The following is a 23816-nucleotide window of genomic DNA, read 5'->3' on the forward strand; positions in this document are numbered from 1 at the left end:
GAGGGTTTCTACTCATCCTTTGTACAAGGAGAGATTGTGTGACTTGGCGATTTTATCTTAAAGAGAGATGACTGAGAGGGTTATAATACAGCAGACAATAGGGGTTGAATGAAGAAGTGAATAGGGATATTACTCACTATTTCTCATACCCAAGATCTAGGGAACTTTAGATGAGATTATCAGCAGAATATTAAACAAACAGAAGAAAGGACATTTTCATATCATGTATCATTCATCTGTGAACATGTGAAGCACATTATGGAGGCCAGAAATACAATTGTCTGGAAAGCAATTAGACAAATTAATGAAGAAAGATCTGTTGAGAGCTGCTCAGTACAATGGCATCACTGCAGGCTCAGGTTCAAGCAGTCCCATGTCACTGCTTGCTGGGAGTTTAACAGGAAACTTTCCCTCTGTAATCTCTGTTTATTATTTTTTTTTTAAACAGTAGAAATTTCACTCTATAATCTCTGTTTTTTTTGTTTTTTCTTTTCCACCAATTATCTGCTAGATCAGAAGCAGAATGAATGGGTGTTTGGTAAATGGGATTTGGGCTGAGCTGGTAGAGCCACTTCTCAGTCCCTGTGTTTCCAAAGGTTTTTGACCATGAGTCTGCTCATCTCTTAAAGAAAAGTCACCTTACCTGGGGCAGGTGATGTAAAGTGTGATGAGTAACCAGGCAGACAGGGACCTGTAGGAGTCCAGAGGATGCCACAAAAATGGTCAGAAGGATGGAAAGCCTCTACCATGGAGAAAGGCTGAGGGTGCTGGAGAAGAAAAAGCTCCAGGGAGACCTTAGTGTGACTTTTCAGTACTTGAAGGGGGACTTTCAATATTTAGTGTAATAAAGATGAGGACAAACTTTATAGCAGGGCCTGTAGTGATATGACAAAGGGTGATGGGTTTAAATTAAATGAAGTAGACTTAGATAGCTGTTAAGAAGGAATTTTTTTACACTGAGGGTGGCAAGACAGTGGCCCAGGTTGCCCAGAGAGGTGGCAGAAGGCCCATCCCTGGAAAGATTTAAGGTCAGATTGGATGGGGCTCTGAGCAACCTGATCTAGTTGAAGATTTCCCTGCTCACCAATGGAGAGTTGGACCTTAAAAGGCCCTTTCCAACCCAAACCATTTCATAATTCTATGATTTTGTGATCTCTCTCATGCCAGGATGTGTCTGAAAGTAGTCACTAAATTGCTCTTCACCCTTCAGCTTGCCTTGTAGTTGTCTTTGGCTCTTTGGCAGGTTTGGCTCTTTGGTGTGGTGTTGGAGAAAGGCAACATTTGGCAATTACCCCATGGAGGGGAGGATTGTCTCCCATTTCAGCCATCCTGGGGTCCTGCTCAGGAACTCCATCTTCCTCTTGCCAGCTGAAGCTTTTGTTGGACAGGAGACCAGGGCTGGGCTGAATTGTCTTTGATTGACTCAGGATCTGCATGAAGGGGAAGCCAAGATTCTTGCAGAAGCAGCAACAGCAGGGAGTCCAAATGCCCATGAGAATGTGCACTCAGCTCATCTCCAGTCAGTCATTTTTTATCTCTTCCTCTGGCTCATCCCTTTATTTTTTGCCTTTGGTTGCAGTTGAATGAAGTTTCTATCAGTGTTGTCAATGGTGAGTCTGTCATGAAGTTGTCTTTTCCCTGGGGACCAGGCATGAAGGTTCCTGGTTCCTCTTTCAAACTCTGCCACTGAGGCTGGGCAATGAATGTTTCTCCTGTAGATTTCTTTTCTTTTCTTTCTTTTCTTTTCTTTTCTTTTCTTTCTTTTTCTTTTCTTTTCTTTTTTCTTTTTCTTTTCTTTTCTTTTCTTTTCTTTTCTTCTTTTCTTTTCTTTCTTTTCTTTTCTTTTCTTTTCTTTTCTTTTCTTTTCTTTTCTTTTCTTTTCTTTTTTTTTTTCTTCCTTTCTTTCTTTTTCTTCCCTTCCCTTCCCTTCCCTTCTTCCTTCCCCTTCCCTTCCCTTCCTTCCCTTCCCTTTCCCTTCCCTTCCTTCCCTTCCTTCCTTCCCTCCCTCCCTTCCCTTCCCTTCCTTCCCTCCCTTCCTTCCTTCCCTCCCTCCTTCCTTCCCTCCCCTTCCCCTTCCCTTCCCTTCCCTTCCCTCCTTTCCCTTCCCTTCCCTTCCCTTCCCTTCCCTTCCCTTCCCCTCCCTTCCTTCCCCTTCCCTTCCCTTCTCCTTTCCCTTCCTTCCCTTCCCTTCCCTTCCCTTCCCTTCCCTTCCTTCCTTCCCTTCCTTTCCCTTCCCTTCCTCCTTCCCTTCCCTTCTTCCTCTTCTCTTCTTCTCTTCTCTTCTCCTTCTCTTCCTTTCTTCTTCTCTTCTCTTCTCTTCTCTTCTCTTCTCTTCTCTTCTTCTTCTCTTCCTCTTCTCTTTCTCTTCTCTTCTCTTCTCTTCTCTTTCTTCCTCTTCTCTTCTCTTCTCTTCCCTCTCCTCTCCTCTCCTTCTCTCTCTCCTCTCCTCTCCTCTCTTCTCTTCTCTTTCTCTTCTTCTTCTCTTCTCTTCTCTTCTCTTCTCTTCTCTTCTTCTCTGAACAATGATGACTGAAAAGTTTTGCTTCCTTCAGGCAGACAAGGGGGACATGTACTGGATTTATTGATTTCCACTGATGTGTGATGGGTGATGCTTTAAGGGTGGATTTTGAATGACAACTTTATCCTCCCATCTAAAGGATTCCAGGGTGAGGTGTGTCAATGTCACAGCCACATTCTGCTCTCAAATCCAAGCTGCCACTCAATGTGACACAGTGGTAAAGAGAGAGGAGGGAGGAGAAATCCCTGAGTTATGCACAGCCTTCAGGGAATTACTGAATGGATGCTTCTGGATCTGTGTTTTATTTCCTCCTGGATTTGAGAAATACCTGAGGATGGATGGCAGTGCATCTTAAAATCATGGAATCATGGAATAATTTGGGTTGCAAGGGACCTTTAAAGGCCATTTTAGTCCAACCCCCCTGCAGTAAGCAGGGACAACAAGATCAGGATGCTCAGAGCCTCCTCAAGCATCACCTTGAATATCTTCAGGGATGAAGCCTCAACCTGGACAACCTGTTCCATTTTTCCACTACCCTCATGGGAAAGAACTTCTTCCTAACATCTACTCTAAATCTATTCTAATATAAAACCATTGCCCCTCATCTTATCACTCCAGGCCCTTGCAAACTGTCCCTCCCCATCCTTCCTGTAGGCTCCCATCAGATATTGGAAAGTCTCACCTTGTCACATGAGAGCTGTTCCTATGATGATGGGCAGACTGGTTAAGTTGGTGGGCACCCATTCTGGTCAGACTGGGAATAGGGGAAGAGGTATTTTAATTTAATTTTAAATTTCTTGTGGTAAAGAGGGATCTGCTCCTGCTGGTGGCTCCTCTTTCACTGGTACCTCCAGACACTGACATCTTGCTCCTGAGGATCTCCTTTCTTTGCCTGTGATAATTGCTAATGATTTGAGTGTGAAACTAAGGAAAGAAATCTATGAAGTAACACAAACCCAGATTGAGCTGTGTCTGAAAGGGTGGAGGGAAGGGGGAAATTAAAAAAAAAAAAGAAACAACAAACCCTACTTGGTAGTAGAATAGAAACAGACTCTGACTGCTCCGAGCACCCTGCAGTCCTAGCACTGACCTTCATCCCATCTAATAAGAAAAGCTCCCTACCTGGGATGTGTTTCTCAATTATTGCTCCAAAGGAGTTAGATTTTAAATACCTTTGAAGCTCTCTGACTCTCTCTCCCCTTCTTCCACCCTTCCAACCAGTGCTGTTGCCCCCCCCCCGATACACTGATTTCTACTTTGAATTTTGCAGAGCAGGTGTTTGTGTCTAGGGAAAGAACTAAGATTCCCTTTGACTGAGCCTCCAAATTCATCCATTTCCTCCTTTGCAATGCCATGGCCAAAAGTCCCTAATTCTTTCCCCTAAACATCAGATCACCCATGAAAGCAGAGGGGGAACAGTTCAAGGTTACTGCAAAAAGACATTTTTATTTCAGGAGCTGTTTGCAGGTTAGGAGCTTGCTGGCCAGGAACAGGGATTTGCCCTCTCACAAAGCTCTGGTCCAAGTGATGCCTTTTTCAAGCAACACCAACAAATCACTACATGGGTGCTGTGCATATTTTAATTAGATATTGAATCACTGACTGGAAATGAGACTTCCACATCTATCTGAGGTCAGCATCCCCCACCCGGTGTGCAGGAGCTGCCTGTTTCAGCAAAGGCAGAAGGTCTGTACCTGCCCATGACCTTCTTCTAATTATTTGGAATCCATATTATGGACCTTGCTGCACAAGACAGCCAATGCCAGGTGTTCAAATTAATAAGCTGAACCAGGTTTTCTGATCAGTGCTCTGGGCTCTTTGCCATCCCCCTTTCTCTTCGACATCTGATAAAATAACTCAGGGCATTGGTCAGAGGTATTTTGCATGCATGCTGTTGATAGCACTTTGGAAGTGTTTTGCTGTTTGTTTGGTTTTTTTTTTCTGACTAAGATATAATAATAATAAAAAAAAAGATGCAGAAAACTGCATCAAGTCAGGCAGTTGGTGTTGGGAAAAGACATTTGGTAAAGAGAATTGCAAGAATCCACTGGAGATCAAGGTCTGTTTTACAGCAGATCTGGTAATGTGTAGTTCTAGTGAGCTCAAAGAACAAGCAGATTTAGTTCTACCAAGATTTGAACCTATTTTGGAACCCCTCCAGCCATGGGATGAGCAAGAATGGCTTCAGCTATGAGCCACTTGCCCATGAGTCTTAATAAAGTCCTTATTTACTAGCAGGCTGTGCCTGCAGGAATGTGTCATCATTATGGCCAAAGTAGTTAAATCCACAGGTTGTAGGGCAAGACAAGGGGTAATGGGTGCAAGCTGGATCACAGAAGGTTCTGTGTAAACAGGAGAAAAAGTTTTTTCATTGTAATGGGGACAGAGAACTGGACAAGGCTGCCCAGTGAGGTTTGGAGTCTCTTTTTGGAGACATTCCAAACCCACCTGGATTTGTTCCTGTGTGACCCTGTTCTGACAGGGGGGTTGGACTGGATGATTTCTTGAGGTCCCTTCCAACCCCTAATTTTCTGTGATTCTATGATTTTATGGAAGCAAATAACAGGTGAGTGGAGGGAGGTGCAGTGTGGGACAGGGATGCTGCAGTGTGGCTCCTTGGAGGGAAAATGGCAATAACCTGTCACCTGAGCCTGCCATCAGGGAAATCCCTGACATGGGGATTCCTTTGTTTGTGGAGTATCCTTCCTAATAGAAGAAGAAAAAACACATCAATAAGGCATGTAAGAGAGGACCAGAAAACAGCCTGTAGAAGATGCTTGAAAAACATACACAGATGGAGGGAGTGCCTTGGGATGTGTGTCCCACTTGTGTATTTGTTGGTGAAATCAGTACCTATGTCAGTCCTCATGGTACCTAGAGCTAAAATATTTGGGCTGGACCTATTGTGTCATCAGCTTTCTGGAAGAGCTGGTAGATGTGTTTGGAAAGGCTCTGAAGTCTTGAGCAGTAGCTTGAGGACCAGCTTGGCCATCTCTGCCTCCTGTAGAGGAAGATCCCAGTTGGCCTCACTCTGTAGAGCCCCCCCTGGGTACTTTCCATGTATTTTTCAGCAGGGTTTTGTTTCAGAGCTGGAGATTGGGGGGTTATTCCCTTCTGTCTGGATAAGCACAGAGATCTCTGTGTGCACCTTGTGTGCATACACAGATATAAACCCCACACATTAACTCTATTCCAGTGCTATGAAAACTCACATCCTCATGTTTTGATGCAAACAGGAGCACTGTGGATGATTTCTTCTCCATCCTGACCTCTCTTTCCTTCATACATTCATGGTGTATCTGGAGTTTCAGCCTCTTTATGGCTGTTTGCTCCTACTTCATTCACAATCATAGGTCAGTTCTTGATTCTTCTACTTCTCTGCTGCACAGTGATTTCCTTCTTTTTTTTTTTTTTTTCTTTTTTTCCTGCATCAGGGCAGGGGACAGTACCAAAAATAAGTCCTCTTTTTGAGAAGGTAATAGTTTAATAGTTGTTTCAAAATGTCATGGAGACCTCTGGAAGAAGGGTCCTGTTGTGTTTACTCCGTGGAGTCTCCCATACGGACTTTCCTTCCTCATCCTCTTCAACAGAAGCTTGTTTCTTAGATTCAACAGCCTTGGGCTTTTTGGATTTTTCTGGCTTTTTTTATTACTACACCTACTGCAAACAAACAAGTTTGAGTATATTTGCCAAAGAAAAAAAAAAAAGCAAACAACCCAGAGGAATGACAAAGATGGGTTTTGCCTTTCTGTTGGAGCTGAGGGAGCGGAAAAGTTCCCAGTCCTAGATAAAAGGCAGCCTGGGAATAAACCAGAGCATCTAGCTATCCATCCTTCCATCCACCCACCCATCATAGAATCACAGAATCACAGAATCCATAGGCTAGAAGGGACCTTAGAGATCATCATCATTGCGGACGACACTAAGCTGGGGGGGAGCGTGGATCAGCTGGAAGGCAGGAGGACTCTGCAGAGGGACCTGGACAGACTGGAGAGATGGGCTGACTCCAATGGGATGAGGTTCAACACGGCCAAGTGCCGGGTCCTGCACTTTGGCCACAACAACCCCGTGCAGTGCTACAGGCTGGGGACAGAGTGGCTGGAGAGCAGCCAGGCAGAAAGGGACCTGGGAGTCTGGATTGCCAGGAAGCTGAACATGAGCCAGCAGTGTGCCCAGGTGGCCAAGAAGGCCAATGGCATCCTGGCCTGTATCAGAAACAGCGTGGCCAGCAGGTCCAAGGAAGTGATTCTGCCCCTGTGCTCAGCTCTGGTGAGGCCACAGCTTGAGTCCTGTGTCCAGTTCTGGGCCCCTCAGTTTAGGAAGGATATCGAGGTCCTGGAGCAGGTCCAAAGGAGGGCAACCAGGCTGGTGAAGGGACTTGAGCACAGACCCTATGAGGAGAGGCTGAGGGAGCTGGGGGTGTTCAACCTAAAGAAGAGGCAGCTCAGGGGAGACCTCATCACTCTCTACAACTCCCTGAAAGGAGGTTGGAGCCAGGCAGGGGTTGGTCTCTTTTGCCAGACGACTTTCAACAAGACAAGAGGGCAGGGTCTTAAGTTGTGCCAGGGGAAGTTTAGGTTGGAGATTAGAAAGAATTTCTTTCTGGAGATAGTGATCAAACATTGGAATGGGCTGCCCAGGGAAGTAGTGGATTCTCTGTCCCTGGAGATATTTCAAAAGAGACTGGATGTGGCACTCAGTGCCATGGTCTAGCAACCGCAACGGTGATTCAAGGGTTGGACTCGATGATCTCTGAGCTTCCTTCCAACCCAGCCAATTCTATGATTCTATGATCTACTCCAACCTCCCTGCCATGGCCAGGGAGCATCACCTTGAGGATGCTCAAAGCCTCATCCAACCTGTCCTCTTCCACTAGATTTCAAATTTCAAATTTATTCAGCACGCAGGGAAAGTTACTGGTCAGCTCACCATTGTGTGGATGCTCTAATAGATGATTTTTTAAATTTTTTTTTAATTGCACTTTCCCCCTCAGCCATCCTAAGGCTGCGTTCCCTTCATCAGTTCTTGGGACTGCTAATGCTGATGCTCAACTGTTTGACAGCCCCCATTAAGACTGGTTTGCCCCCTAATATTAACAAGCAGTGAAGCTTTGTGCTGATGGAGAAAGAGCAGTGTAAAACCTGATTGGAATCAATCAGAGTAATTGTCTGGATGCGTGGTGGTTAATAGGAAATGTCCTGCAGATTATTGGCTGGTTTGTATAGCAGACAGATTAGCTTTCCCCTGCCTTTTGTGGCTCATTGAGCCACTGGGGGAGGTGATGGATCTGCTGGGAGGCTCTGGAGACACCATCCTGGCAGGAGACATCCTGAGTCAGTCAAGGAGCCACAGAGCTTGGAGAGGAGCCCTGTATTTCATATTTATCTCAGTGACTCTTCTGTATTTATTTACAACTGGGCAAAGGGAAACTGTCAGCCCAGGATAGGGTTTTTTGGGGGGCAGACACCCAAGCAGAAGACCTCTGAGTCTTGTGTGTGTGTTTCAGACCCCCACATTGGCAATTAAAGAGAATATAATATCTGCTCATGTCAGCTTGGTGTCCCCAGAGCTGATCTGCTGATCAGAGACCCACCAAGAGCCTGTCAGCCCCCAGCACCTGAGTCTTGGACCCATTTCAGACTCAGAAGCAGCCAAGGAGGGCTGAATATCAGCAAATACCAGGGACCAGAGCAACCCAGCCTGAAAGAGGCTTCATAGACAAAAATAAAGCACTGTGAGATGCCACTTGCACCCCAGGAGGACCAAGACCCTCTCTGGTCAGGCAATCTAGAGCTGGGCTGAAGCCTCTGTGGTTGCAAAAAGAAAATGGATCATAGGACCTGGTATATTTACACATGGAAATCCTCTTTTCCAGCATCCTCTTCTTCTGGAAGAGGCTTAAGGCATGCAAAGGTCACAGTTTCCTTATCAAAGCATCTTCCCAGTCACCAACCACCTGGCAGCTCTGGGTGTACCCTACCCCAAAATCCTACTGAGGGTGTTCTTGGAGGGGATCAGAAGCTCAGGAAGGAGAAGGATTGCTCAGGGCAGTTCTTCCCAGGCAGGGAACTTCTTTGGTTGCTTAGAAATCTCAGCTTTCTCCCTGCCATAAGGGTTGGGTGTTTTAGTTGGGTTTTTTTTGTTTGGCTTCTTTTTTTCTTTTTTTCTGGGTTTGTGGGGTTTTTTTTTGGGGGGGGGGAGGTGGGTTTTCTTTGTTTGTATTTTGTTTTGTTTTGGGTTTTTTGGCTTTTTTCCCCTCTGTTTTGGTCCATTTATTGGTAGTGAGGAGAATAACTGCCCACAAAGCACAGGAATCTTATCACAAGTAAGGGCCTCACTCTTGCCCAAGGTCATGAGCAGTGCCTTTCATTTAAATTCAGCACTAGAAACTTCTGCATCCCTGGAAAAAAAAAGAAAGAAAAAAAAAAAAAAGAAAAAAAATTGATCTTGCTTGCAAACTGCAAAGAGTGGAAGGGAGGGAGAAGAGGGAGAGCAGCTTTGCCTAGGAGAGGCCAAGTCCCTTTGGTGGTCAGAGCCCTGGGTACCATCTGACGGGCATCAGGTTGGGATCCTAATGAAAGAGCTTTTCAAGCACTCCTTTCTTCCCTCAGTGAGTAGAATACTATTAACCTTTAAGGCAAAATTATATTTGGTGCCTCTGGGAAGCAGTAACATTTTACTGAGCTGCACTGGGGAATCAGGTAAACAATTGTTTAACTCTCTCCAGCCCCATTTCAAGGCCATTTCTGGGAGGTGGTTTTGTGTGTGCAAAGCTTGCTGAGCAGAGCTCTGTGCTCAGGGGTTCCATTGGATGTCCCAGACTCTTTGGTCGTTAACAGGTGTTGAGTTAAACCCATGGTCCTTGTATCTCAGGGTTTTGCACTGTTATTTTCCCATTTCCCAAGTCCACCCAGGTGCTGGGACACAGGTCTGTCTTTTGATGGTCTGTCAAGAGTCAGGCCATGGGACACTCTTGGGGACAAAGCAGCTGGATGTGGCACTGCTCTTAAATAATGTCAAGGAGGGGAACCCTGCTGCCTCTAAATTGAATATCCAGCTGTGCTGAGAAGTTGCTTCACCCCCCAAAAAACCTTGTTGTAGCTGTGACAGTCTAGAGACTCTGACAAAGCCCTTTCTTGTCCTTGGGCAGTGTGTGGGATCCCAGGATGGCAGATAAATACTCAGTGGTGCAAGGATTAGCTCAGCATTAATGATCAGAGAGTCACAGGAGTGGTTTGGGTTGGAGGAAACATTAAGGATCATCCAGTTCCAACCCCCTGCATGGGCAGGGACACCTCCCACCAGCCCAGGTTGCTCCAAGCCCCATCCAACCTGACCTGAGACACTGCCAGGGAAGGGGCAGCCACAGCTTCTGGGTGCAACCTGGGCACCCAGGGGCTCAGCACCCTCACCCCAAAGAATTTCTCCCTCCCTCCCCAAGAAATAGAATCCTGGAATGGGTTGGGTTGGAAGAGAACTGAAAGCTCAGCTCATTCCAATCCCCCTGCCATGGGCAGGGACACCTTTCACCAGCCCAGGTTGCTCCAAGCCCCATCCAACCTGGCCTCCCACATTTCTGAGGATGGAGCAGCCACAATTTCTCTGGGCAACCTGGGCCAGGGTCTCACCAACCTCACAGGAAAGAATTTCTTCAGAATAATTAATTTAAATCTATCCTTTTTCAGCTTAAAACCATTCCTCTTTGTCCTACCACTCTACAGCCTTTTGCCACCTCATGCCCTACTTGCTCTTTTCAAGTGCTGAGAAAAAAAAAATCCAAAAACCCCCCCAAACAACTAAAAAGGACTTAAAAATAAGATCATTCTTCCTTTTCCTTCCTCCTCCTCTGCCCCTTTCTCTTCCATCTTTCTCTTCCCCTGTTCATTCCTCCAGCTCTACCCTCACTTCCAGCCAGTGCTCTCCACCAGACCAGACCAGCAAACACTGGGTGCAATGGGTTGGGCAACCAGGGGTAGTGAGGGGGCTCTGAACTTCTGGAGCCTTGGCAAGGAGAAGGCAGGAGCCACAACCTGAGGATAAAGTCAGCAACTTGGGTGGAAAATGAAACCAATGAAGCAGCTTGAGCCAGGAAGCAAATGATGCAACAGCAGCAAAGCTGCCTCCCAAACTGAAATGTGTTTGCTGGGGATTGTCCATCAGCTTGGGGAGTTATGATTTCCATTTCTCTAGTTATGAATTAATTTTTAGAGAACTTAATCATCCCCTCCCTTCCCTCCTCCACAACCCCCTCTTCCCTTATCCTCCTAATTTTCCACTTGACTGGGGATTCTCTGACAGTGAAAATTCAGGCTTAGAGGAGGTCCATGCAAGCTGCTCCATTAGACAGGATAATCTCATTGGAACCAGTGGCTTGAATAATAACACCTTCACCTCCTGCTCTGCACCACATTCAAGTGATGCCCAACACCCTGGGCTGCAGGGATGGCAATGGCAGAGGAAGGGCTGGGTTGGAACCTGCAGCAAATCTTCTGGCAACACCAACCCACCCATGCTCCTGAGGACATCTCTGCAGGCTGAGATAAATCCTGGTCCAAGCCTCATCTGATGCTGATGTTCTCACTGTCAGGAGGAGAAGCATCCTGGATTTGGCAGCTCCCTGCACAAATGGAGCCCAGACCCACTCTGTATTGGGAGGTTTTTGCTGTCTCAGTGGTGTTACATATGAGCGAGGATGAAAATCCTTCAGCCTGTCCCACCAGCTGATGTCCTGATGACTTCTGCTTTCCCTCAGGAAAGTTGTGCAGGTTGGAGAAGGAGCAGTTGATGGCCCATGCACAGCATAGATCTGGCTCTAGATCCAATCTAGATCCAACTCTCAAAGAGTTCTCACCCTGTTTTATGACCCATCTCAGAGCACAAACACTCCTTGAGCTCCATTTCTGCTGCCTGGCCATTCCCTCACTGCACAGTGCCAGACTGAGTCCCATAAGATGGATGCTTTGGGTTCAAGATTCTGGACTGGACATTATAGAGCTGATTCTGAAGGACTCCCAGGTCTAGCAGGACTCTTTGGGTCTTTGCAGGTTGAGTTTTCCCAATCACAAATGATCATGATGAGAGAAGCTGTGTCTCATGCAGGTGGATCGTGCATGAGAGCCAACACCATGAACCTGCACTTGAATTCCTACATCTTGCAGCATCCTCAGCTTTCCTGCCTGGATCCTCATTATCACAACTTCATAACCTATGTCAGAACATTGCCAGAAGCAATAAAACCTTCTCATCACATCCCCACTTGGCCATCCTGCTCACAAAGGAGTCTCAGAACTGCCCAGAGAGGAGCACTGTGCAAATTTTCTCTAGAAATGACATTACTTTTAAAGGGAAGGAAACCAGAACAACCTGGGTGAGAGATGGACACCTGGAATGTATAATAAATGGCTCTATTGCCTTGCAGCTGACAGCCCAGCCTGCTGGAGGTCATTCACAGAGACACAGCAATTTTTCAGTGTTTAACCCATCCCTTCCAGCATGAAGAGAGGAGGGGGAATTCATACATCACATGCTGACAGCCTTCTCCTTGCAGGCAGAACTTTAGCTGAGATCCCCAGCAAAAACCACAGGTCAGGAAGGGCTTTTCTATTCCTCATGGTGTGATGGACAGACTGGTGTGGGATGTGGCAGCCAGGACCAGGAGCTCCTCATGTGTTTAAGAGGAATAATGCCTGAGGAATGGGATGAGGTAGGGATCATTTCTAGGCTTGTCTGAAGTCCTGGTCCTTTGTTTTCTTGTGAATTAGTTCTCTGTGGATCCTTCCTCAAGAGCTCCAGCTTCTCCTTGCTGAGTAGAAAACCACTTCAGAGGGATCTCAGGCTGCCTGGTGTGGCCCTTGGTGTTCAGAAGGGACAAAAAGCTTAGGAAGAGGGGAACTGAGGTTGCTCTCTGACTTTTTGGATGGGGCAGGTTTGGGTGAAGTGTGTGAGACTGAGATCAAAATTCTCCCCTCTCTATTTTTCCTCTTGCCTTTTCCTCGTTCAAGAGGGTGGAGGAGCTGAGCTGTGAAAGTCAGGATGATATACACTTTGAGCAGGATGTTTATTGTTATTGGGGTCAGAGTTGAGGTGAAATGCTGACTTCAGTAGTTGGGAAGCTCTATCTCTGCCCAAAAGCCTGCGCATCAGTTGTGTGAGGGTCTGAAACCTACCAGGTAACTAGGTTTTGTCCTTTAATTATGACTTTAGATCACCTGGAGAAGGCTGAGCATCCAGCTCAACCTGTGCTTTTTCTTTGCTCTGAAGAGACAGATGCCCTAAAGATGGATTTGGAACTTCAGAACCTGGCTGAGGTTGGTGACACTGAATAGGTTCTGTCTTCTCCAGGCAGCAAATGCCATCAGAGCAATGTCACATCACCTGGGGACACCCAAGCCTGGGCTAAGAAGTTCCTCAGCTTATTTTTCCCCAGGGAAGTTTAAATCCCATGTGGAGTGCCTCTCCTCTCCCATCAGAGCCATGGGGCAAGGTCTCCATGGAAGTGGGAGTTTGATCTAAGTGTCCCTGTGCTATTCTGCCCCTGTACTCAGCCCTGGTGAGGCCACACCTCGAGTACTGTGTCCAGTTCTGGGCCCCTCAGTTTAGGAAGGATATCGAGGTCCTGGAGCAGGTCCAAAGGAGGCAACTGGGCTGGTGAAGGGACTGGAGCACAGACCCTATGAGGAGAGGCTGAGGGAGCTGGGGGTGTTCAGCCTAAAGAAGAGGCAGCTCAGGGGAGACCTCATCACTCTCTCCAACTCCCTGAAAGGAGGTTGGAGCCAGGGGGAGGTTGGGCTCTTTTGCCAAATGACTTTCAACAAGACAAGAAGGCATGGTCTTAAGTTGTGCCAGGGGAAGTTTAGGTTGGATATTAGAAAGAATTTCTGTATGGGGAGCGTGATCAGCCATTGGAATGGGCTGCCCAGGGAAGTAGTGGATTCTCCGTGTCTGGAGATATTTCAAGAGACTGGATGTGGCACTGAGTGCCATGGGCTGGGAACTGCAACGGTGGTTCAAGGGTTGGACTTGATGATCTCTGAGGTCCCTTCCAACCCAGCCAATTCTATGATTCTATGATTCTATGATCCTGTGGATTTTCCAGGCTTTTAATTGCATTGCTGCAAAGCATGGGGAAAATTGGGAAAATTTGGCCCTGGAGGGAAGAACTGTCTCTGGCAGCAGCAAACACCAGAGCTACATCACATTATCTGGTGGCTCTGCTGCTGGGGGACATGGACAGACTGGGGGATGCAGGAGGAGGAGGAGGGAAGGAAGTGATGAGGGAAGTGAAAAGGGAGATGCTGACCAAGGTGGGGAGGGAGATCCTGGTTTGAGGAGTTCTGGGGGGTCACCTGTGCTCTGCACCTTTCTGGGGAAAACTCTTTGGGGCAAGGGGTTTCTAGAGGTGAAGGATTTTGATCAAGAGTGTTCAAAGCCAACAAGTCTATCGTGTGGTTTTCTCTCTTCTGGCTCTGCTTGCCCCAGTCAGCACAGCAGATGCTAACAGCAAAAGAGCAATTAAATTACATGCTGGCTGAGTCTGGCAGTGATTCAGTAGCTGTAGAAATTGGGGACCCCTTGCAGGGGACTTCCTGTGGCTTCCCAAACCTCCCTGCAAACTTCCTTGAACACAGCTGCTGCTGGGCTCTTTGCAGATTTTTACCCTGTTTGTTCTTTGAGAGGCACCAAAACCTCCCACCCATCTTTTAGGACTCCTGGGTCTCACTTTAGTCTTGGTAGAGACTCTTGAAGAAATCTTGTGACCACAAGGTCTGGATTAGCTCTGATCTCTGAGCACTCCACTCCAGATTTTAGCTTTCTGGAGGCATGAGCACCTCACATCATCTTCACCAACAGATAATTGGTCACAGTGAAAAAGCCAAGCACATGGAACTACTGCTCTTCATGAGACCCCCACCTGGAGTTCTGTGTCCAGTTCTGGAGCCCCCACCACAGAAAAAAAAAAGCCATGGAGCTGTTGGAGCAAGACCAGAGGAGGTCATGAAGTTGAGCAGAGGGCTGGAGCAGCTCTTCTACAAGGACAGGCTGAGAGAGTTGGGGTTGTTCAGCCTGGAGAAAAGGCTCCAAAGAAACTTTATAGTGGCTTTTCAGGATCTGAAGGGGTTCCTGGAAATACGAGGAGGGACTTTTGACAAGGATGTGTAGTGATAGGACAAAGGGGAATGGTTTTAAGCAGGGAGAGGGGAGATCTAGGTTAGACATTGGGAAGAAATCATTTGCTGTGAAGGGGGTGAGACCCCTGGGGGGTTCAAGGCCAGGTTGGATGGGGCTTGGAGCAACCTGGGCTGGATGAGAGGTGTCCCTGCCCATGGCAGGGGAGGTGGAACTAGATGATCTTTAAGGTCCCTTCCAATCCAAACCATTCTATGGTTCTATGATGTTGCCAGGCATCTGAATCTGGCCATGAACAAAGAGCTTCATCCTCTTTGAACAAATTATTTGCATCAGCCCTTGCAGAGGAGAGCATGCAGGAGCTTGGGAGAGTGTAGGTGTTATCTACCCAGGTTCTGGGGAAGACACTCACAAATATTATTAACATGAATAGGAAGCACCATGATAGGATGCTCTCTGGGAAAAGTAATTTTGTTCATTAATTACTTGCCTTATCTAGCCCCCTTGTTCCCTTTCTCTTGCTTTCTTCTTCTTTTTTTTAATTTTCATTAAAAAGACTGGAAGCGAATTCAGTGCTGGCAAAGTTATTTTACTGCCTCCTCAGAGACAGAAGCTTGTATTACTCAGGTAGCCTTCAGCTCTATCTTCAGGGGCTTTTCCCAGCTTTATTTGAAGCCCAAGTCTTTTATGGGGAGGTGGCAAAAGACATTTTCAGGCAGATTCTTGTGTTTTCTTTCTTGTAAACCACCTCAGTGCCTTGGACCCACTGGAGTTCACATGGGTGCCTTTGGCTTGAGGTCTGCTTGCTGCTTGTGATGTGCTCAGAGATTTTCCTCCTACCTTTAGCTTCCAGGCTTGTGTTGTGTCTGGTTAGTTCAGCAACAAAAGGAGTCAGAGGGCTGTGATTTAAGGAAAAGAGCAGCAGAGACCCCGTAGATTCAGAGATGTCCTTTCCTTCTGTCTTTGATCCTTGCAGGAGGTTGGAGAGGGTCAGTGGATGAAGGCAGAAGATTCCCATCCTCCCACCTGTCACATGCACATTGGATTTTTTATTTTTTATTTTTTTTTCAGAGGGAAAGAGTTTCCTTCCAGGGAGCTGTCTGTTTCCAGCACAACTGCTGCTACTCACTGCTTCAAGGGAGTTTGCAGTGTCAGCTGGGAACCAGGACAACCCAGCTGTGTTGCACTGGTCTCACTGGAAACTGGAGGCAATGACAATAGAGTTGCCCCAGCTGAAGTTCCCCATGATTTTCCATGGGAAATTACTTTTCCCATGACCTGCAACCTGAGGCTGGAGTCAATTCCTTACCCCAGAGTTGTTCAGGTGATGCTGCAGAGCTGGTTGGGGCTTTTTGAGATCTTTCTGATGGCTGTAAGGAGGGACAGAGTCTTTCTGGAATGCTGAGCAGGACTAGCTGAGGGATATATCTCCACACCACCTTCCTCAGACCCCCACCCTCATATCCCCACTCTCCTCCCCTTCTGCCAGCAAACAATTTACAATTTCTCCCTGGACAAAAGCTCCAAGTTTCCAGGGATTTGCATCTGAAATGTTCCCCTTCATCTCAGGCTTGAATGAGCCCACCAAATGCTCATCAGGGATCTGCTTCCAGAGGCTCCCACGTGTGTACACACAAATCACTTGGCCATGGCTTCACCCCAGAAATGTGGGAGCTGGTGTGGTCCTTGGGTCACCTCTGAACCTTTGTTCAACCAGGTTGCACTTGCTGGGCCAACCCAAATCCTCCCCCTTCCCCTCCCCAGGCCAGATTAGCCCAGAGAAAACAATCTGCAGCTCTGGAAAATTGGGGAGGGGGGCGAGGAGAAGGCAAAGGGGCATAAAATCCCCTAAAGCAGGGGGGAGGGAGGCTGTTTAGAGAGTGCTTGGCTTTGGAGGGCAGGAGATGGAGGAGTAAATCCCTCGCACACCCACACCCCGCAGGGCTCCAGGGAGGGAGGGAGAGGAAAAAGGAGAGGTTGGGGGGGTTTGGATTTATTCAATTGCAGAGATTGAGGGAGGAGCCCACCTGGGGACAGAGATAAGGGGCGGGCGGTGGGATTGCTGTTCTGCCGCATAAACCCCGAGAGTTATCAGGGCAGAAACTCGGCTTCTATTACCATGCATTAGAATAGATTAGCAGGCAGAGCAATTAGCAGCCTCCCTCTATTTGGCCAAGTGACAGGGTCGGTGGTGGCAGGCAGGAGGCAGGCAGGGAAGAGGCAGTGTTTTTCTAGCTGAAATACAGCTCAAAGATGGAAGGGACTCAGGGTTTTTCAGCTTAAAGCTGTCCCTGCTGGGGCATTGAAGTAGGGATGGGAGGGAGCTTTGGTTAGGGGAGGGTCTGAAAGTTTTTGTAGCTCGTGGTCCTTGAAATATCACCCTGGAGAAATGAAAAGCCCCAAACTGTGAATTTCAGCTCTCTTGAGTTACCTTTTCCATGCCTCTTTGAGAGAATCCACAGATCCAGAGGTTCCAAAATATCCTAAGTCAGAACCTCCACTGCTTTGTCTTCCCCAGGTTATCACTGTTGCCTTTTTACCATCTTTGCCTACTCTCATCTTTGATGCCCAAAAAGCAGATTATTCAGGGAGGCAAACCTGTTATAGTTAGATGAATCCAAAGATCCAACTCATTCCTTGGATGTGTCTGAATTTGCTGAGAAAGCTTTCCTGCCTCTCACCACCAGGACAGGTTTCCCAGGAATGATTTCGTGCTTGATCACAGCTTGGGTTTGTCTTTTCCTGCAGCATCTCCTGCTTTTCTTTCCTTAAGGAATACACCAGGCAGTGGATAAAATTTAACTCCTTCATGCCAAGGGGAGCTAAATTTCAGCTATCAGCCAAGAGAGACCCAGGGCAACCTGGAGGCCAGAAAGGATAGACAGGGAGGGATGGTTATTTGCCACATCACTACATAAAGTTTAAGGTCAATTATATCTGTGTCTCGACATTTATGACATTCCTATTCTTAGGACCCTGAGGGAACCTGGAAATGTCAAAACATTGCTAAAACTGACCTTAAACTTTACACGTGAGTGGGACTGAATCTCCTTCCTTTTCCTGACTCCAAGCAGAAAATTGCTTTGGCTCCAGGAGAGGGAAAGGCAAATTTCAGCTGCTCCCTCCTTCCCCAGCCTTGCTCCCCACTTGTGTTAAATTCATCCCAGGAGACACAAAGCTGGTTCTACACGTTGGTCAAACTTTGGTTAAAACAAACCTCTTACTAAATCCCCAGCTCTTTTTAATTGCTCCATTCCTGGCTCATCCTTCTTTTCGACTGGGAAACAGAAAACCTTTCTCCAGTTACAAAAATGAAGCTGTCATATTGCATCTCATCTTAAAAAGAGGGACCAGACTTATGAGACTGATTCATCACAACCAGATAGCTTGAATCTTCCTGGAAATGAAAGGCTCCCTATGCCCTGAAGTCCCTTTTTTTTGGACTCCTGGTCCCAGCCCTGGCTGAAATACCTTTAGGGAAGTTTGCACTTGGCTTCCACTGAGCTCCCTCTGCTGACCACCTTGAAAAAGGCATCGTAAACCTACCTGGCTAATGGAGTAGACCTCCCTTCCATCCTTTTTTCCAGGACTTTGGGCAGAACAAGGACAGGGAGTCTTGCAGTGATGCTTTGTGCTGGGAAAGGAGGTCTCACCACCTTTACAGGAAAAACTTCCTTCCTAATATGTAATCTCAGTCTCTCATCTTCCAGTTTAAAACTATTAACACTTGTTTTATCACTCCAGGTCCTTGTAAAAAATCCCTCTCCATCTTTCCTGTACCCTCTTGCAGGTGCTGGAAGGTGCTTCAAGGTATCCCTGTAGTCTTCTCATCTCCAGGCTGAACAAACCCAATCTTCTCAGATGGAATTCAAGAAGTGATTGTAGATGTTTCCCTGTCACTCCCAGGCTCTGTAACCTGCCCCAGCTTTTCTCAGGACACACAAATGCTGTTGAGGTAGAAAAGCAAAGACTTTGAGGAACAAAAATCCTTTCTGTTATTCCATTTTGGATGAAAATGCCCCTTCCCCTCGGGGGTAAAAAGAGCTGCTACCAGCCCATGCTTGCATCCCCTCTTAGCTTTCAGTTTCTCAGTTTGCTGATCTGTGCTGAGCTGGAGATGGGGGAACCTCCTCAGATCCTTGACAGCCAATTCCAAGTTCAGGTTGGCTCCCCATGGGCTGTTGCTGGGCTGGGAAATCTCAGATTTCCCCTTAGAAGTACAGAGTTTGAAGAAATAGCAAATCATTGTCTCTTGCCCTGTCTTCTTCCAGAACATCTGGAATCACCTGGGCTTCCCAGGGTCTTCAAATTGAGACCTCAATAAGCTTTGTCTGAAAGTTTTCCTTCTTCCCCTCTACTCTCCTCTATGGGAATTGTCCTGAACTTTCTCCCTGGATGTACTTACCAAACACACCTGGACAAAGGGACCACCAGAGGTGGCAGAAAGGTTGGAGCATGGAGTGTGGGAAGGGGTGGGAATGTTGTAGCTTGGACTCTTGGGGTGTTCACACCAGCCCTACCCATCACTCACTTCCCAGAGAGTCTGGGACACACAAGCTGGATGCTGGAGCCTTCCTCACCCCCTTCCTCCCCTTTTCCATAACCTTATCCCTGTTCCACCCAGGTCCATGTTTTCTTTCCCTATCACCTATTTTCTCTGGTTTTGGCACGAGGAGATTCAAACCTACATGACAACCCTTGTGACAAGACTCAAGGAGACAAAGAGACAGACAAAAGGGAAGGCTGTAAAACAGGGTGAATTAAAGGGGAAAAGCTGAAAAACATAAGAAAAACATGTTCCACTTGTGTCCAATCACAAAAACAGGCAACTGGGAAGGGGTGAGGAATGGGATGGGGCAACATCTCCAAGACAAAAAGCAATGAAGAAAATGGGGACCAAATGGAGATGCCAACATGAAGCTTGTGTCCTATCCAAATGTCCCATCCTGTCCTTGCTGGTGGGAACATCTGCCACCCTGCATTTGCCAGCACTGGTGGGAAGGTGTAAGGAATGGGTGACTGTGATTGTTCTGTCACAAGGAAAGGGAAATTTGTTGCCTACGGAAAATGTCAGCGTTTGGAATCAGAAATGAAAGCTGAAATGTCAAAACCTTTTGCAAAACAGGGATGTTGGTAAATTACCTGTTGGAAGGGGGTCATTTGGGTCTGCTGAGCTGACCCTATCACTGAGCTGGTTCTCATCTTGCTCCCCTCCACCTTTGGCATCAAATACAGATGCTTCACATCCCTTTTCTTCCCTCTGATCCCACCTGACTGGCCAGATGATGAGTTTTGTAATGCAAAAGCAGTCAAAAGAAAACTGCTGTGCATCCAATGGCAGGGCTTCTGCAAAAGGAATTAATCTGTTTGGATTTTCTTTCTATAAATTATTTTTTTTTAATGGTTTTGGGTTTTGTTATTGTTATTGTGGTGGGGGGGTTTTGTTCTGTGTAAAAAAATTGTATAATGTCCTAATTGCCTTTCTTGCCTACAAGCAACATGGAAAGGGCTTTTTGCACAGCTGTGTAGTGAAAGGACAAGGGGGAAATGGTTTAAAACTTGAAAAGGGGAGATTGAGGTTAGACATGAGGAAAAAATTCGCTCCTGTGAGGGTGGTGAGACACTGGGACAGGCTGCCCAGGGATGATGTGTGTGGATACCCCCTCCCTGGAAGTGTTCAAGTCCAGGTTGGATGGAGCCTTGAGCATCCTGGTCTAGTGGAAGGTGTCTCTGTCCATGCTGTGATTTTTCTCCTTTTTCAATAGCTATGGATATAAGAAAAAAGAAGTTAGGATTAAATGCTGTTTTTCTGACTGCACAATTTCCACTTCCCATCCCCTCCAGAAAAAAAAATATTAAAAATTACAGAAAATTCCTTCCTGTTTTCCTCCTCCCAGGATTATTTGTCTCTCTCTATTTTGTCAGCTCAGGGTATCACTTACTTTGGTCTCCAGCAAGGACCTCCAGATATGGCTAAGGATGTGAATTGGCTTTCCCTCTCTCCACCAAGCACCAGGCACTGAATGAGTCTGTGGAGCAGCTGAGCACCTCAGACCTTACAAGTCCAAATTCTGAGAGAAACTCATTGCATGGTCTTATTGGGGTTTTGCATGGCTTAGAAAATAATTACCACTAGATAAACCAGGCAGAAAGGACCCTATGTCTTTTGAATGCCTTGAAGTTGCCACACAAGTGATGCTCGGGGCTGCCTTGCTGGCAGGGTATGACTTAAGGAAAAAAGGCTGTAGCTCATGGATCTGTGAAGAAGTTTGACCATAAAGAATGGCAAGAGTAGAAGGCTGGAGATTTTGGTCTGTAGAGCCCTCAGTGCAGCACGTGGCTTCATCCTGATGCAAGAAATGGGAGCTGCAAGGGTACTCTGTCTGAGGTCCCAAGAGCATCTGCAGCTCTGCCAACCTCTGAGCACCCTGCATGGAGGGGGAGAGCAAATCAACACCTTCTCCTTTCCCTGCTGAGAAATCAGGAGCTCCCCAAAACAAACTCAAGCATTTCAGACAGTGATGGGAGGGAAAGATGGATTAGAAGTGAGAGGGGCAGAGGAAGACCCCCATAGGGCACCATTCTCCCACCTCACTCCTCAGAACTTAATCCTTGGCACCACAGCTCCCCTGCTCCCTTCCCTCTGCAAATAGCCTCTTTCCCTCTGTTTTCTCCCTCTCCATGGTCAGAAGAGATCCTCCTGTTTCAGTCACCTTAAACCAAGCTCCATCCCCAGCAGATGTAGTGATCACAGGCACTTTGTCACCCGTAGTCCAGGTCGTAGGAGGTCAGGGTGGCAAAGTGACAACCTTGAGGTGGCAGGAAGAGAAAGGGCAATGTTCCAGAGAAGTAGAAGACTTCAGAATAAACTGCTAAAAGAGGGATGAGGATCTGCAGGACTGCGTGGTGAGAATGCAGCAAGGTTCAGGACCCTTCTAGGGTGGGCATGGAAAAAATAAAGATGCAGCCAAAAAAAAAAACAAGATGAAAAATAAAGATTTTTTTTTTACTTGTTTGGTTTAGGGTTTGTGTGTGTGTGTGTGTGTGTGTGTGTGTGTGTGTTTTGCTGTTGTTTTTTCTACAACAGCATGGTGGAGATGTGTCTTCACTAAAAGGCAAAGGGAGATGAATCCCATGGCACAGACACCTCCTGCTAGGCTGACAGCCCTGTTTTCCTTGCTGTGCATGAGAAAAATGAAGAGGTAGGGGAGTACCTGGCTGAACCCTTCTTGTACCTGGTCTATCCAGGTGCATGGAGATCTTAGCTTTGTGCCCAGCCTCTCCAAAGATTTCCAGACTTCAGATTAACCCTTCTAACCTTGGATATTTAGAGACAAACTGTGGTGGAGTGAATCTGGGCTTTGTTTGACCAAACCTGAGCAAGACAAAAGAACCCTCAGCATCTCATTGCACCTTATCCCTCTGCAGCTGGTGGCCCTAAGATGCTGCTTCAGATCCTAGATGGCAGACTCAGGATTCAGCCATGATCTCTCAGGTCCCAAACCAGAGCCTTCATCTCATCTTTAGGAAACCTGGGCTTTGACACACATAAATCTGTGCCTCACTTTCCTGTCCCTGCTTGGTTTCAACCTCAGAGAGCTATCCTGAAGTTTAATTAGCTCCGGGCAAAGCCCTTAGAGATGCTCAGAGGAGAGATGCTGGAGAAGCACAAAGTATTAATTTAACATTATTCAAATAATTGGTTAGTGGATGGTGAAGAGGGGGTTAGTGTTAGCAGTATTTATTCTTAATGGGTGATGAGGAGGAAATAACATTCCTCATGGTTCAGTGGTGGGAAGGGTTTCTTAGTGTTTGCACTAATGGTTTCGACAGAAGCAGGACACTTGCAATTGTTACAAGGTAGAGCTGATAATGAAATAGCAGGTGTTATTAAGACATACAGAGAAGCACTGTGTCTACACCATAATCTCATGCAAATAAGTTGAGGAGTGGAATATGCTCTTTTTAGGTGTCTTCAGTGTAATGTGATGCCACGGGGTGGGAGTTACGCACCAGCTAATTATAGCCTGAATAGCACTGAATGAGGTTATATGGCAGTGGAAAATGATCTCCACGTATTGACAGACCCAGAGTTCCTGATGTTTTATTAAAGAGAAACAATTATTAGCAGTAACAGGTATTTTTTTTTTACTTCTGCACAATAGACACAGCAGTTGAGAGCACAGCAGAGTCCCAGCGATCTCCCAGGGCCCAGACTTCTCTCCAACTTTCAACAGAGACAACAGGAATGATTAGTTGGGATATTTCATCAACCCAAACCCATTCTCTGATTCTCTGATTACCCCTTTCACAGTCCAGCTGTTGGCTGCAGGCAGCTGCCTGCCAGATGACCACTTTTCTAAGGCAGGCTCTTGTGTCTGGAAGTACTTATTTATTAAAAGTCCTGTTTGTCTCTATTTGAAAATTTGCTGAACTTATTTTATGGGCAGCAACGTCCCCTCTGGGCAGGTGCCTTCAGCAGCTGGGTGCTTTGCCACATTTATTTCTGCCTTTCACCCAACACCATTCAGGGATTTGAGAGGCTGTTGCTGGAGGGCAACACTTTGCTCTTCACACGATGAAACAATTTTCTCTGCTCTTTCCCCCCCTCCCCCCTCTCTGTGGAGACCAGAACATTTTTGGTAGTGCAGAGGAAGACTTTTTTCCCTGAAAATCCACCACGTTTTCCTCCCAAAAACCTCAGCTCAGGGACAGACAACTGGGAGAGTGTGGTGTCTAAACCTACAGGATGCTCCATAGGCTCCAACATAGGATAGATAAGGTGGTCAAAGAAAAGGAGGTGGGGTAGCCAAAAAACTCTGGAGAAGAGCCTCCAAATCCTTGTTTCAACATGGACAAACCTGCAAAGCTCCCTGGCAGGCAGCTCCATCCCTTTAGTCTTGGTGTTCAGTAGCTGGGATCATTTACCTGGGATGAGTGACATTGTGAGCCTTAGGAGAAGAGATCTGTGATGGTGACTCCAGAGACTGAACCCTACTGGTGACCCAGCCCCCAGCTCAGTTTGCTTCATCTTGGCAGAGCTCCCTCATCATGCTACTCCAACACCAGGAACAGATGGGGGTGGTTTGGGTTTTTTGTTTGAAATGGAGAAATGACATTGAAAAAGTCAGACAGTCAAAGCCAAAAGTTAGGAAGTGGCAGAACTGAGGTC

The 23816-nt window shown here is 46.8% G+C and overlaps 1 protein-coding gene across 1 annotated transcript in view; it reads left to right on the forward strand.

The window, feature by feature from the left end:
• PLXNA4 (plexin A4) overlaps positions 1-23816 on the forward strand; it is a 479396-nt gene that overhangs the window by 332638 nt on the left and 122942 nt on the right.

This window comes from Calypte anna, chromosome 1, assembly GCF_003957555.1.
Source record: "Calypte anna isolate BGI_N300 chromosome 1, bCalAnn1_v1.p, whole genome shotgun sequence".
NCBI lineage: Eukaryota > Metazoa > Chordata > Aves > Apodiformes > Trochilidae > Calypte > Calypte anna.